The sequence below is a fragment of the Dromiciops gliroides genome, chromosome 2 (assembly GCF_019393635.1).
Source record: "Dromiciops gliroides isolate mDroGli1 chromosome 2, mDroGli1.pri, whole genome shotgun sequence".
Classification (NCBI taxonomy): domain Eukaryota; kingdom Metazoa; phylum Chordata; class Mammalia; order Microbiotheria; family Microbiotheriidae; genus Dromiciops; species Dromiciops gliroides.
Genome location: NC_057862.1, coordinates 255,838,846 through 255,854,584, shown reverse-complemented (window position 1 = coordinate 255,854,584; position 15,739 = coordinate 255,838,846). Strand labels below are relative to the sequence as shown.

The window sequence follows — 15,739 nt, the reverse complement described above, 5'->3', positions numbered from 1 at the left end:
AATATTCTAATATTTTTAAGATGGTTATCACCATCAGATTCTAGTCTTTGATTTGGACTACCAGAAAATAATTTAACATACTTAACTGGCTTACAGTTTATAAATCTAAATAAAAATATTTTTTAAAACTGCAACAAATATCATTGCTTTATATCCAAAAGGCATCAATCCAATTTAATAGGTCAGCTGTTTAACTCACTGCGCTATATTGCAGGAAGAAGCAGTTAGGAAGTGACCTTGGGATCCCTACTCCCCAGATGTATGAACAGCCCAATTCCTTATCAAAAAAGACCTATAAAGTTTCTGGAGACTATATTCACTCATACACATTAAATGCTCTTGCTTATACACATTCTAATCTCTTAAATTATGCCAGGGGTGTGGTTAAAATATCAAAATTATGGATTGGCTATTTTAAATAAAAGGTTACAAACAAGCACTAAGGGCTTGGCAAGGCTTCACCTCTCTCTAGACTTGTTTCTACTATATTGCACTAAGCACAATGAGAACATGATCATACATTAAGTTCTTGATCACACATTCACTGTTATTTCGTGAGAAATTAAATGCTTATTGTTTCTATTGGCTGTCCAAAATTTCAGAACATAAAAACTGAAAAAAAATCCTATTTTTTATTCTACACAAAAATATATTCTAATATTCCTGACTAGTATCGACAAATAACTAACTATATATACAAATATATGTTTCCTACCCTTTTAATAATAATAATACTGGTCACAGGAAATCTTCTTTAAGGCTTTTTAAAAGTTCCAGCATAAATTAAGCTATACTTTGCTTTGGCACTAGCTCCCCCTCCAGACCATACTACTAATGTTGCAACTGCATTTAAGATATAAACACGATTCACTCACTGGTTGTACCAAGCCATTGACAAGTACTAAAAATTCAACAATTTTCAAAAGAATGTCAGTGCTTGAATTTTTTTAAAGCACCAAAGAATTGCAGAATTTAATCAGAATGATTCTTATAATCTCATCCATTGCAACCATGACATACAGGAAAATACATCTGGACACTTACAAAATGATTTTGCAGTTAAATGTAAAAACTGCTTAAAATAGAATCTTTCTACAATTCTTCATTTCAATGAAATTAATCTAAATTCACTATCCCAGTAAACCAGATTCTAGCACTCTGTATAACACTTTCCACTTTTGTTTGCCTAATTCATTGCTTGATCAAAGATAAAGAAAATATTTTTGCATCTGTTTCTGCTATCTATGCAAGTTTCCTTCCAGCTGTTCAGCTAGTTCTTCAATTTAAGAATTCTGAAGTTCTAAAGCTGTAAAAGGAAAATGTTTTGCCTCCCAAGCAACTTCAGTAGTTTTTAGATCCTTTTCAAATTCCTGATTGCCTAAATTCTTGAGAAACTAAACCTCTATGATTCACAATTTCAAATCTGGATTCCCTCAACCTTACTATTGAATGAGTTACTCATAAATCACAAGTAAATATATTTTAATCTCAAAATTTTGTGCCACGATACAAAAGATTAGAGAAACATTGGAGCTCACTTTATGAAACAGCTTTTGGAGGAAAAATTATTTTAGCCAGTGATACCACAACTTTTTCCAGTAAGCATAAATAACCCTACGGTGTTTAAATAGATTTAATTGCTTTTATAATACATTTTCAACATAATACTTTTCAAAAGTGCATCTACTTCATAAAAACAAATATACAAACTTAGTCAACAAGAAAGTAAAGAGTATCTTTGATGGGAAAAAAAACTATTAAGAAATCTATTTGCTTCATATATTGGCTTTAAGCAAAAATTAGCCAAATCCTTGTGAGTTTTCATTTAAACTGTTAAAAAAAAAATCGTCCTAAGGAACTGGCAATTGCAGGTCTACGGCTGCCGAATGGAAATTCTGACTTTACCCTCCCTAACTGGCTTAAATAAATACAGTACGTGGAATCGTATGTGCCTTTTTAAATTTTCCTATGCCCAAACATAAAAGAAGGCTCAACCCTAAAAAATCAAATCAAGGTTAAACCCAGATGTGGCCACTGCCGTCCAACTTTAGAGTAGTTTTATGCAGTAGTTCTCTGACGTTCAGTGTGGCAGAAGGTTGCAACCCCCAAAGTGAATTGTCAGTGAATAACAGGTGATGCACAGCCTCGCAGGCAGGACAAACCTCCCCACAAAAGAGATGATTAGCTCTTTTATCACAACCCCCACCCTCACCTAGCCCTTCCAGCTTTTAGAGTCAAGTTACCATCACCTCTCCATTAAAAGGAGGTGAGAGCCCCCCCCCTTCTCTAACTGAAGCACGCACCCCTAAAGGGGCTGCTCTCTCTTCTTCCTCCCATGGGGGGGGGGGTTGTTCTGGGTGCAGATCCATTCTCCCATTTCCATTCGGATTATTAAAAACAAGCGCACGATGATGCCCACCGGCCGGAGTGCTTGAACTGAGTGGGAGGTTAAGGAGAAGGTGAGGACAGGGAGGAGGAGCCCCCGACGGCTCGCCCCCCCCCCCGCCCCAGCCCATCTCCTTTGCCCCCCAGGGCAGGATGCGCTCCTAGGAGGAGAGCAACAGCGCCCCTCCCGCCCCAGGCAGGAGACGCCCCGGCCCCACTTACCCCAGGGCTCCCACACCTGGAGCTCCCAGGGCTGCTCCCCCAGCACCCCCGCCCCCCGCTCCAGGGTCTCCGGAGGGATGGGGGCGAAGAGGAGGAGGAGGGATTTGTTCCCCCGCTCCTTCCGGGAACCGCTGTTTAAGCGGCAGCCGCAGGCCTGGGAGGAGAGAAGCGGCCCCAAGTCCTCGGGTTCCCCGGGTCCCCGCGCTTTCCCCGCCGCTGGGGACCCCCGGCCCCAGCCCCGCGCGACGCCCCGACGCCCCCTTACCCGTGGAGGGAGGGAGGGAGGGATCCGGCGGCTCGTCTCCAGCCACCACCGTCTCCGGCAGTCGCTGCCCGGCAAGGGGGAGTGGGAGTGGGAGGGGTGCTGCGTGGAGGAGGATGCTACTCCCGACTCGGGGAGGAGAAGAAGAAACGGAAACAGGAACCGCCGCCGCCGCCGTTTAACGGAGCCTTCGGCGCCACTGACTGAGGGGGAGCGCGAGGCGGCGCGAGCTGGGCGGACGCTGACAGCGCGAGCCGGCCACTGGGCGCGCGACCCAGAGCAGCGCGAACCCCATTCCGTGGTGGGGGGGGGGGGGGGAGAAGGGAACGGATGGTGGGGCGGGGGTGGAGTGCCGGAGGTTAGAGAGGCTGCGAGAGCTAGGGGAGGGAAGAAAAAAAAACTAGGCGAGTCAGCCGGAGATAACGCGCGCACGCGCCAGAGCGACTCTGACAAGAACGCAGGCTGGGGGAGCCTATGATAGCGCAAGCATGCGCGCGCGAAAGGGGCGCGCGCCCCTCGCCGTTCATGGCCCGGCATGGGTTCACGTGCGCATGCGCCAGCCGCTGCCACCTACGGCGACCCTGGCATGTGCCAGTGCTTCTTCCCCACCCCCTTTCCTTTTTTTTTTTTCCGTTCTTGGGTGGCGCGGCAGCAGCGGGAACATCCACGTCCAAACCAAGTGGAGAAAATACACCGGGACGCGGGGGCATTTCCGCAATTCTTCAGCCACACACGTGCGCATGCACTCCCACTCGAGCTGTAAAGGAAAACGCTATATTCATTCTCATCAAGGATCACAGAGTACCAGGGCTTAGGAGGAGGAGTGAGGAAAGGCTGCCCTGGGCAAAGCCAGGACTCCCCTTTGCCCTGGGAAGGGTACGCCAGCTGGGGTTTGCAGTATTCCTTCGGTGTCCGCAAAATAGAAGCACCTCGTGACAATTTTCTTAGTGCCTCTACGGGGAATACTGGACTGCTTGAGTACTTAGGTACTGGACAGTGCTGCACGGTCCCGCGGGGACCTTGGTCCGCCAGCACGACAACAGCATGTAACAAGCATTGCTATGTGAGACATGCCCTCCCTTACGGTTCGATCGCTTTTTTCATTGATTTAGAACTCATCCGCCCAAGCTCCGCTTCATTGTGCAGAGGAAAAGACGTTATGGGGAGGCCGGGCGTGAGTTTCTGTACGTGCCTGGCAACTCTACCAGCCTCGCTTGGAAAAGTCCCTAGTAAGGGAGCAGGACCAAGGCGGCCTCCGATGCTGCGAAAGGTTAAAACTACGCTGCCTCCACCACGCACACCTAAGGGAAAGGGGCATCCTTTTTCCTACAAAGCTCCCCGCCCACCCAGACATTTAAAAGTCCTGGAGCTGGCAACTGAAGCGAGCGAACGTTCGCTGCTTGGGAGCCCAGCCGACTGATGGGCTGTCTCCTCGGTCCAATCCGAGAAGTAGGGCCTAGAGGAGGGGAATTATAAATACCCAATGAAAGAAAGGAGACGAAAAGCGAGGGGTGCGGAATCGACGAATCAGAGAGCGAGAGAGTATGAGTGGAATGCGCCTGACCCAATCAGAGACCGGGGTAGCGTGGTCCTTTCCCGAACTCTTGCCTCCGAGCCCTGGGGCGCAACATCATTGACTCTCAGAGGGGTAGGGATGAGTTGTAAAAGAGGAGGTCATTCCCTCTTCTCGGGTAATGTCATTTGAAAATGCAAGGCTGCACGATTTGATAAGTACAGTCACCCAGCAGACAGCAGCTACCTAGAGATGTTAGGTTCATATGTGGAATACTTGAAAAAAGAGTGGGTTTCAGATAGACTGGCTGTCGGGATCACCCAGACTGGCTAATAAGGAATATTGGACTCACTCTCCAAAACCTTCATGTGATAATTACACCCCGTCCTCTAACTCCGGTGTCTTCCACTAAGTATTTTACAGTCATTTTTAATGAGTTATTATTATAAGGTGGAGCAACTTCTCCAAGGTTATTTACAGCCAGAACTGGAATTGTGAAATTTCAAGACTAGCTTCTACTGCAGCTGGTGCCTGGGGCTACTATGTGCAGCCAGAAAGAATACCCCCACCCCCACCCCCACCCCTGATGTCACAATTATTAGGTATTTACAATTCTTTAGAGTGGATCGAGGGGAAGCCATTAAGGGGCAACATCTAAAATAATCTTTCCAGAAGGCTAAAATAAAAAGGTGTTCTTTTACAATTCTTGAAAATGGCTGTAAGCCATTAATTAACAAATCAATTTCCTATCTGTACCTCAGTTTTCTTCACTTGAAAATTTAGGGGGTGATTTTCCTCTACCAAAAAAAATGTTAAATCTTCGTTCAATTGCACAAGCGCATAATTCATTTACCTGTTTGTTGTTTGTGAATTAATTGACCAATTATAATTACAATTGATTAATGCATTCATTTCTTTAAAGAATGAAACATTTATTAAGCACTTACTGCCTGCAAAGGACTGTGCTTTAAAAAAATTTGTAAATGACAACTTCTCTACCCTAAAAAAGGACTTTACAATCCATTAAAGGATGGCTGGAGAAATGGAATAGAGCAATTAATTTAACTTTTGAAAGAAGATCAAAAAAAATAAATGCTCAAGGAAAATTCCAGGAGTGAGAAAATTTGTCAGTTAAGGACTTGGTGTACTTTTTTTTTTTTTTGCAGGCAATGGGGGTTAAGTGACTTGCCCAGGGTCACACAGCTAGTAAGTGTCAAGTGTCTGAGCCTGGATTTGAACTCAGATACTCCTGAATCTAGGGCCAGTGCTTTAACCACTTCACCATCTAGCTGCCCCCCTTGGAGTACTTTTGAAGGTAACATGTATATTGCACAAACTGGGCAGCCAGGTGTCACAGTGGATAGCATGTCAGGCCTGGAGTCAGGAAGACATCTTCCTGAGTTCAAATTTAGCCTCAAATTTTTTAGCTGTGTGACCCTGGGCAAGTCACTTAACCCTGTTTGCCTCAGTTACCTCATCTGTAAAAATGAGCTGGAGAAAGAAATGGCATACCACTCCAGTATCTTTGCCAAAGAAAACCCCAAAAGGGTTCACAAAGACTTAAAAGTGACCAAACAGCATATATTAGAAGATATAGTAATAAAAATGTTGCTACAGTTGACATCTATCTAGCCCTTTAAGGTTTACAAAGTTCTTTATATACATTATCTTATTAAGATCCTCACCAGAACCCCATATGGCAAGAAGCTATTACAGTTCAATTAGCTTCCCCCTTTTACAGAAAAGGAAAAAGTGTCAGAAAAAGGATTCAAACCCTAGTATCTCCTGACTCCAAATGGGCTGCTCTTTCCATTACAGCACACACTATAACTACCTCCATATGATTTGCTTTAACTTCCCCAGGGATCTAAGTCTGGCTGTGGCAACTAAACTTCTATCTAGCAGGGCTGTACCTAAACCTAAGAAGGTCTTGAAATATCCCAACACTCAGCATCTGCTCCCAAACATGATGCAAAGAACTGGTAGAGGGAGTTTTGAAATCACATACAGTCCTTGTCTTTTCAGGAGAAAAACTGACATTTTAGAACAAATTTGTTTTTTGAAGATCTCAGTCCAAGAAGCTTTATACAATCCACTGATGACTACAGTCAATACTGATAGTAATAATAGCAGCTAGCAGTTATATAGCACTTTAAGGTTTACATTGTACTTTACAAATATTTCATTTATCCTTAGAACAACCCTGGGAAGTAGGTGCGTTTGTTATCATCCCCTATTCACAAATGAGGGAACTGAGTAGGGCTGGTTAAGGGACTTTCCCAGGGTCTCACAGCAATTATCTAAGGCCCCAGCCCAGCAAACCACCCACTCTACCACCTAGCTGCCTCAACACCTGTTCCAGACAACAATCACATTTAAAACATCTAAGTAATGTGAGAAAATAATTTTTATTAATAAGGGATTTCTTGGGGACCCAGAGATCAGTTTCTCAATCCTTTCTCCCCCTCACCCCAGAAAGTTCAGCTCTGGCCTGGGATGAGCCCAAGGGAACAAAGGAAATTCAGATTTATTCTTTTGTTTAGAAAAACACTTAGATGTTGGAATTTCCCCTTTTGTATACTCTTTAGACTACCCTCAAGTCCTGTCAATCAATGGAACTGAACGATGCTATAACCTATATATATATATATGCTATATATAAAACTTAGATCAATGTGTGGTGACCCACCTCTATCAAAAGAGGATAAAGGCCTTGACCACATGAGGCTTCCTCTCTCTTTGTTTCCTGGACCCTCTCCCTTGACTCAGAATGCTGTCTCTTGTTGCATATAGGTATTTAGACCTGAAGGCCTGAGACTAAGAAAAGTTAGGGAGACACTCGGTCAATACTTTACTAATATATAATCTTCATTAGTAATAAATACTTACAGCCAAAACGGGTGCATAGCCGTTAATATATATAGCTATAATTTTAGAAAACAGTTCAGCACAATAATTTAAAAAACACAGTTACTCTACTTGAGAGTAACATTTGCCAGGACCTTTCAACTTCTTATTTCTCTTCTTCCTCAGGTAATCTTTTTTTTTTTTCTTGCATTCCCAAACCTCTCCCTCTACAGTCAGCTTGCAATCAGTCTGATTGTCTAAAGAACTTAACCCAAAATGTTTTTTCTTCACTCAAGTTCCAGCAAATTGTTCAGTGTATGTTAATGGCTTGAAATGATTAAGGACAAAACTTCCATTTCAATGGCTAGAAAGTAAGGCTTTCATTTTTGTCTTTTAAAAGGTACGATTTAGGGGCAGCTAGGTGGCACAGTGGATAGAGCACCCGCCGTGTAGTCAGGGGAACCTGAGTTCAAATCCGACCTCAGACACTTAACACTTACTAGCTATGTGACCCTGGGCAAGTCACTTAGCCCCGATTGCCTCGCCCCACCCCCCCAAAAAAGGTACGATTTATATACTATATCAACCTATTGGTTTTCCTAATGCTAAAAGTTATGAGCTGATTAAGTGCTTACAACCAAACTACTTAATCAGTTCAATAAGAACTCAAACCCCCTTCCCCTTTCCTCAGATCCCACCCTAATGTAATCATTTAGGGATTTAATTGAAAGTCTCAGCTAGAAGACCCATAGGGATATTGGATATGCAGGTTTTAATTATATGTAAGTGAGTTTGGTGATCTACATAAAGTTGGACTTCAAAAATTCAGATAAGCCTGAATCAGCTAAATAGCCTCTGGGCTGAAATGTAAAAATCATGGGTCTCAACTCAAGTATGCCTTTTTTTTTTAAGACATGAATTTTTTTTTAAGTTCCCATTATTTTCTGTGTTTCAGTTAATGGAGAAGGGTAGTATAGTTTATTTATTCTGAAAAATGCAGTTTTAGTCCCTTAACTGCATTGCCTAGAGAAAAATAAAACTACCCAGCCAGGCCTTCATGAAATGTAGACAGTAACTGCAAGCAATGTTTGTTGAATTGAAACAAAAGGGGAAAGCACTGAATTTTATACTGAGAAAATAAAAAAGAGAAATGCACAATGTTATTTGTTTCCATCAGACAGTTACCATGACTAAATTCTGTATTAAAAAGACAGCATGGTATAGTGGAAAGATCACTGGTTAAAACCATACTATAAATACTATGATTTACTAGTCGTGTGACCCTGGGCAAATGATTTAATCTCTCTCAATTTCAAATTCCTCATCTAGAAAATAGGAATAATAATATACTGTCTCAATATTACAAGGTATAGGCTTGTTGTTAGGAAAGCCCTTTATAAAACTTAGAACTCTATAATAAATTTGTCATCACTATTACATTTCTGAAATATCAGTAAAAGGTTTTGTTTTCTGGTGAGATTATTATTACTGAAAAAACAAATTACATGTACAAGAAAATCGTCTTTCCAACACCAATTGGGGCTAGCCTACATAGCCCCACCCACTTGTAGACAGTCAATAAGTATATTAAAGGCTCTGTGCTAAGCGCTGAGGATACAAAGAAAGTTAGCAAAAAACAAAAAACAGCCCCTGCTCTCAAGGAACTTTTAGGCTAATGGGAGAAATAACCTGCAAATAGGTATGTACAAACAGTATATATAGGGTTAGCTGGAGAAGCGAAACTCAGTGGGGGAGGGAAGTAAGTGGTGTTCTAAACGATCTGCCTACTCCAAAGTACTTCTACTATTGACTTTGGAATAACTGAAATTACTTCCAATTTAACAAATATACCTACTAGTGAAGGACTTCTACTCCTTTAGATTAAGGTCTTCAAATGCCCTAGTTAAAAATAATTATCACTTGAAAGAGGTATCGGGCCAGCTAGGTGGATAGAGCACTGGCCCTGGAGTCAAGAGTACCTGGGTTCAAATCCAGCCTCAAACACTTAACACTTACTAGCTGTGTGACCCTGGGCAAGTCACTTAATCCCAATTGCCTCACTAAAAAAAAAAAAATGAAAGAGGTATCATTTAATCATTATTAGTCCTTGATGAGGAATAGCTTATTCATTCCTTAGCAGGAAGCAGGGTTTGGAAGATCATGAGTTTTGTTTTTGTGACTGGGTCTCCCTATGTCACCCTAGCTAGAAATGCAGTGACCATTTGTGAGAAATATCACTCCAATAGCTTCTGGAACTCAGCGTTGGTGATATGTCAAAGGCTCATTTGTCATTCTCATGATAACGGCCACTCCCTAGTGGAGTGAACAACAAAATGGAGGCTCAAAGGCCTAATAGCAATTGTCCCTCCCTCTAGGGTTACCTAACAGCTATATGGGACATCTGAGATGCACAATGAAATTGCTAACTGAATGGACACTAGGGTGGGGGTGGGGGGTGTTACTGAAATTATAGAGACTTGATACTAGCTAATGCTGTTGATCATGTTATAGAGGGTCTGAATAACTGGCTGTAACTAGCAAGCTGGTTTGGGAAAACAGGCAGAAAAAGGGGGAGTGTAATGTCATGCTGGGTGGCCAATGAGAGGAGCCCAGTAATCAAAAATAAAGAGGAGGGACTGTGAGGAAATAGGGGTTGGGCTCCTCTCAATCTTGAAAAGGTCTGCCTCTCCTTCCCACACCCACCCCACCCCACCCCCATACCCATCAAACAAAATCACATGATTCTGGGGAACCCTAGGCTGGTCACAATTAGATCTGCTCCTGAGCTGTGTCCATATGGGGGAGGAGTTGAAGAGTTGTCCCTGTATCACCTCCCCCATTGGCTAAGAAATACTGCATTCACATTAGCTAGTTTTTGGCTTGGATTGTAATCCTTGAGTAATTGGTGAAGAAGGGGAGGGGCCAGTTGCTTTAGTAGATAAAAAGGCCTGTGAGCCTCCATTTTGTTGTTCGCTCCACTAGGAGGTGGCCCATTCTCACGAGAATGACAATAAATAAGTTTTTGACACACTACCAATGCTGAGTTCCAGAAGTTATTGGAAAGATATTTCTCACAGGTATACATAACCTTTTACTGTTTCCAAATTTTTTGAAACCCCCTGCCCCATTCAATTACAATGACCCCATATGGGTCTCAACCCATGGATTAAGAAGCTAAAATTTAGAGGACCGGCTCATCAAAATGCCTACTGTTTTCAGTTTGAAATAGAGAAGCAGCCATACTTAATCACAAAATAAGTACAAATCTCTGTCCAAACCAAAACTAACTCAGTTCTGGCCAGTGTTCATTTATTTTCCTCATGTGTTACCATGCTATGTTTTTGAAAATTAAGGGGAAAAAAGGCAAGGAGGTGGTGGTATTTTTACAGATAGACACCTAAGACAGCTATTAAGTATCTTCATGAGTAACCTGGATAAAGGCTTTAAGTTATACTAATTTGATTTATAATTCAATCAACAAATATTGTTTATGGTGTACAAGGCACTATGCTAGGCTTCCAAATCATAATGACTTGGGTATCAGGTAGATAAAATGAAGTTTGAGTTAAAAGTTTTTTTGTAATTAGTATTTGAAATACTGTTCACAGTATTATAATTATAGTATCCCGTATGTTGGTGTGTATTATTGTTATGGGAATGTATCAGGACCACAAGAAATCTAAAGATCCCAACCCCCAAGGTCAAGGGAAAAAAAGCTCTCTCTTGTACTTCTATCTACCACTATATGATTTGTGGCAGGACAAGACCACAGTATGCTGATAAGCAATATCAAGGTCTTCAAGATGATATACAAGATATGGATGGGTGCTGCATATCTTACTGATGCCCCATTATTCAAAAATCCTCTCCCAGTTGTTCTTTGTAATGCCCTTCCCTCCCTTTTGTTTGGTAAAGATACAAAAGACCATGTTTTCTCTTACTCCAGCAGGACAGTCACCAAGGTGATATATTCCTCTCCTAATAAATCTATTTTTATTTTACAAGATTCATGATGAACCTCCAGTTCTTGGGTGAACAATTCCCCTCCCCACCATCCAGGTCACAAGTCTCCCCCAACAGGTGCTTAATAAATGCTTCTTGACTTGACTACTAAAAGTAGCATGACACAAAGACTTGGAGCATTTTGTTCAGTGTTAGCTACCACACTTTTAAAAGGGTGTAGGAAAACTAGAGAAGATTCTAAAGGGAGCTGAGAAAATCACTGTGGTTTTATTTTTTTTAACTGTTATATTCTATGTAAACGTGCTTTTAAATCTTCAGAATTTAAAAAAAAACTGTAAAGTTCCTTTAGGAATCAAGTTGAGAGTGAGTTGGAAGCTACCAAAGTAGCTTTGATAAATGTGAAGTCTTCAGTTATTTGATGCAAAATAACTTTTACCATTTTCAGTTTTAAAGACTAAGAGGGAAAAGGAAGTTGACTTAGTAAGCATGGTTGCCAGAGAAAACACTTATTTGGAAAGAAACCATATTTTATGCAGAACTTTAGGATTCACAGTTTCTTATTCTAATGGAAAGTGACAATCTCTCTTTCATCAGGCTGAAACTAGAGAAATGTGGAGGAAGAAAAGTTAGTTACCAGATAGAAAACATTTTAGTAGTAGGTCCTGGATAGTACTGGATGGAATAGGCTAGTACAGGTAGAAGTGGCTGGGTTTGAGATTAGGCTGCAAGGAAGAAGAATACTCTGAGCTTCATCCAGAGGATGAAGCTCAGAGTACAGATTGTTTTGTGGAGGTAGGTTTGAAGAGGTGGATTCAAGTCAGGAAATAGACTCATTGACTAGGAAAAATTAGTTAACAATGTAAAGGGGTGTGAAAATTACGAGACCAGTGGATTCCAACTTTTCTTATCATTCATTCCTACCAGTATTTTAAACAACAAAAACAAAAACTACAAGTGCAACATCTCCAATATATGTATATGTATTTATAAATTATTTGCATCTATAGTATGCTATAAAATAGTATGTACATTATAAAACATACACAAAAGTAGAAAATTAAAAGGATAAGATAAAGATTAAATAAATAATATTTTCTATTCATGGTACAAAAAACTTACTGTTCTCTTTAAGTAACAGTGTTTTAGCAAGCAAAATATTATTAAATATATTTTATTTAGAAAAAATCCTTATGTTATAACCTGGAGGAGGATGATGCATATTTGTAAATAACTATTCAGTTAATTTGATCAGTGTAGCTAGCCAAGTAGAAACATTCCTTTCTTTTTTAACATACTTTTTTTTTAGAATGAAATACAAGTTCTGTTAAAAACCAAACCAAAAACAATTAACATACTTTAAAAAAAAAGTACAACAATCAAATAGCAAGTCATAATAGTGAGAGGCTTTTAAGGAGTTTCAATATAAATCCATTCCTCTTTCTTTATGTGTCTCTTTGTGTATAGATATTCACCATACAAATACAAAAACAAATAAAAATTAATTTTCTCCAAATTTCAACTTAATAGAAAGTTTAATATAAAATCAATTCCTCTTTCTCTATATGGTTCTTTTTTAAAAAGTATGATTGATGTCTTTTGGTTTTATGTGGCCTAAATCTCCCCCTTTATTCCTCCCTCCTAATAGCTACCAGGGAGCCATACCATATAACAAAGAATTTTTTAAGAAAAACAAAAAGAGAAGGGCAGCTAAGTGGTGCAGTGGATAAAGCACCAGCCTGGATTCAGGAGTACCTGACTTCAAATCCTGCCTCAGACACTTGACACTTACTAACTGTGTGACCCTGGGCAAGTCACTTAACCCTCATTGCCCTGCAAAAAAACCCAAAAAGCAGGGGGCAGCTAGGTGGCGCAGTGGATAAAGCTGTAGGACCCTGGGCAAGTCATTTAACTTCCATTGCCTCTCAAAAAAAAAAAAAGAATAAGGGGGGAAAAAACCCAATACATCCAAAAAATCCATCTATCTGCAATGTTCCCCACCCCTAGACCTGCCACCTCTGCAAAGGAGTAGGGATAGATGTCTTTTCATATCTCATCTTTGCTTGTTCTTTGTAATGTTGCAACATTCACTTTGGATTGTTTTGTGTTGGTTATTCTTTCCATTTACATTTTTGTAGTCATTCTGTATATTGCTTCCTTGGTTCTGTTTACTACACTCTGCATCAGTTCGTGTAGATATTTCCATTCTTCTCTGTATTTATCATATTCATCATTTCTCACAGCACATCAATATTCCATTGCATTAAGGTGCTACAATTTGTTTAGACCAAAGTTTTTTAAACTGTGGGTTGTGACCCTATATAAGATTGCATAAGTGAATGTGGGAGTCACGAAAAATTTGTCAGTAAATGTAAATTTGTATACCTATTTTATATACCTACATATCCAGGATCATGTAAAAATTTCTCCGGTGATAAAGGGTTGCGAGTGAGAAAAGTTTAAGAAGCCCTGGTTTAGACATTTCCCAATTAATGGACATCTGGTCTGTTTCCAGTTCTTTACCACGTATGTGTTTCTTCTTACTGGATAGAATCATACATTAATTTCATTTTCATATTTGGATAGTTTAGCTTTATGTTTGTATATGTATGAGAATACCTAGATGGCTAGCTTGACTGGACTATACAGTGTAGATTGGGGGCTAATAATGTGTCAAAGGGTAGATTTGGGTCAGGTTATAAAGAGTTCTAAATGCCAGACAGAAGAGTTTACCTTTGATCCTAGATGATGAATAGAGAAAATAGATGGAAGGCATCAGTTTGGGAGAAAAAATAAGGAGTTCTCTTTTGGACATATTGTTTGATATGCATGACAAGTTGAAGAGAGACATGAGGGCTGGATATATAGATTTGGAAGGCTTTTGTATAGAGATGTTTGAATCTATGATTTCACCAAGAGAAACTGTAAAGAGAAAAGAGGAGAGGCTCTGGCTTCCCTCCTCCGTGGGTGGGCGGGACCTGCGGATGCTGCGGGGGGGGGGGGGGGGGGGGGGGGGGGCCTGGGCGCTGGGACCTAGAGAGTCTGCGCATGGTCGCCCCCAGGCCCTGAGGAGCGGACGCTATGGCCGGTCCCTCTTGGATCTCGAAGGTATCTCGGCTGCTGGGGGCCTTCCGCAAGCCAAAACAGGTTACCTGAGGTTTTGCTGGTGGTGTACAATGACCTTAATCCCCGGAGATGGTATTGGACCAGAGATCTCAGCTTCTGTTATGAGATTTTTTGATGCTGCCAAAGCACCATTCAGTGGGAGGAGAGGATTGTCACTGGCAAGAAGGGTCCTAGAGGAAAGTGGATGATTCCTCCCGAAGCCAAAGAATCCATGGACAAAAACAAGATGGGACTGAAAGGCCCCTTAAAGACACCAATAGCGGCTGGACATCCTTCCATGAATCTGCTGCTTCGTAAAACTTTTGACCTTTATGCAAATATGTGTCCGTGTGTCTCCATTGAAGGCTACAAAACCCCTTACACGGATGTCAATATTGTCACGATTCGAGAGAACACTGAAGGTGAATACAGCGGCATTAAACATGTGATCGTCGATGGTGTTGTACAGAGTATCAAACTCATCACGGAAGAAGTGAGAAAGCGCATAGCCGAATATGCCTTTGAGTATGCCAGGAACAATCACGGGAGCAACGTTACGGCTGTGCACAAAGCAAACATGCAAATAAATGTCAGATGGGCTTTTTCTTCAAAAGTGCAGGGAAGTTGCAGAAAACTGTAAAGATATTAAATTTAATGAGATGTACCTTGATACAGTATGTTTGAATATGGTTCAAGATCCGTCCCAGTTTGATGTTCTTGTGATGCCAAACTTGTATGGGGACATCCTTAGTGATTTATGTGCTGGCCTGATAGGGGGTCTTGGTGTCACACCGAGTGGAAACATCGGCACTAATGGAATTGTAATCTTTGAATCGGTTCACGGAACAGCCCCAGACATTGCTGGGAAGGACGTGGCCAATCCCGCTGCCCTGCTTCAGAGTGCCGTGATGATGTTCCTGCACATGGGGATGCATGACCACGCGGCCAAGATTGAGACCGCCTGCTTTGCAACAATTAAAGATGGAAGGAGCTTGAGAAAAGATTTGGGAGGAAATGCCAAGTGCTCAGACTTCACGGATGAGATCTGCCACCGAGTAAAAGACCTAGATTAAAAGAAGATTTCTCCCATAGGCGCTTTGCAGCAGTCACTCCTAATGGACGCAGTAGAAAAACCTATTGTAGACTATCTACCATCCATATATGTTGGGGTTGCATATTTCTTGACAGAGCAAACATTTTAAATTGAGCCTTTTCTTAATACATTCTGTGCCCAGGGACGCAAGTGACCCTCTGGTCCCTGCTTCCAATGGACTTTTTTCGAATGCATTGTTTTATTTATTAAATGTCTCTCTCTGGTGAAAATGTTTTATATATTGTAAGGATGGATTCCTGTCCTGTCATTTTCCATTGTTAACCATTTTACACTTCAGTTAGAACAGTTTTTTTCTTCAACCAAAAGACTTGCTGTAAATATGGAGATATTG

The 15,739-nt window shown here is 41.3% G+C and overlaps 1 protein-coding gene and 1 pseudogene across 5 annotated transcripts in view; one reads left to right on the top strand and one right to left on the bottom strand.

Moving 5' to 3' along the window:
- The window catches only part of FUT8 (fucosyltransferase 8), a 416,362-nt gene extending 413,176 nt beyond the window's left edge, over positions 1–3,186 (bottom strand). For all 5 annotated transcript variants that reach the window (XM_043987138.1, XM_043987143.1, XM_043987142.1 and 2 more), the window contains exon 1: positions 2,873–3,186. The gene's annotated coding sequence lies outside the window, so the exon portion shown is untranslated. The remainder of the gene's footprint in view (positions 1–2,872) is intronic.
- Positions 3,187–14,270: 11,084 nt separating this feature from the next.
- Positions 14,271–15,396, top strand: LOC122742710 (annotated as a pseudogene).
- The last annotated feature ends 343 nt before the right edge of the window (positions 15,397–15,739 follow it).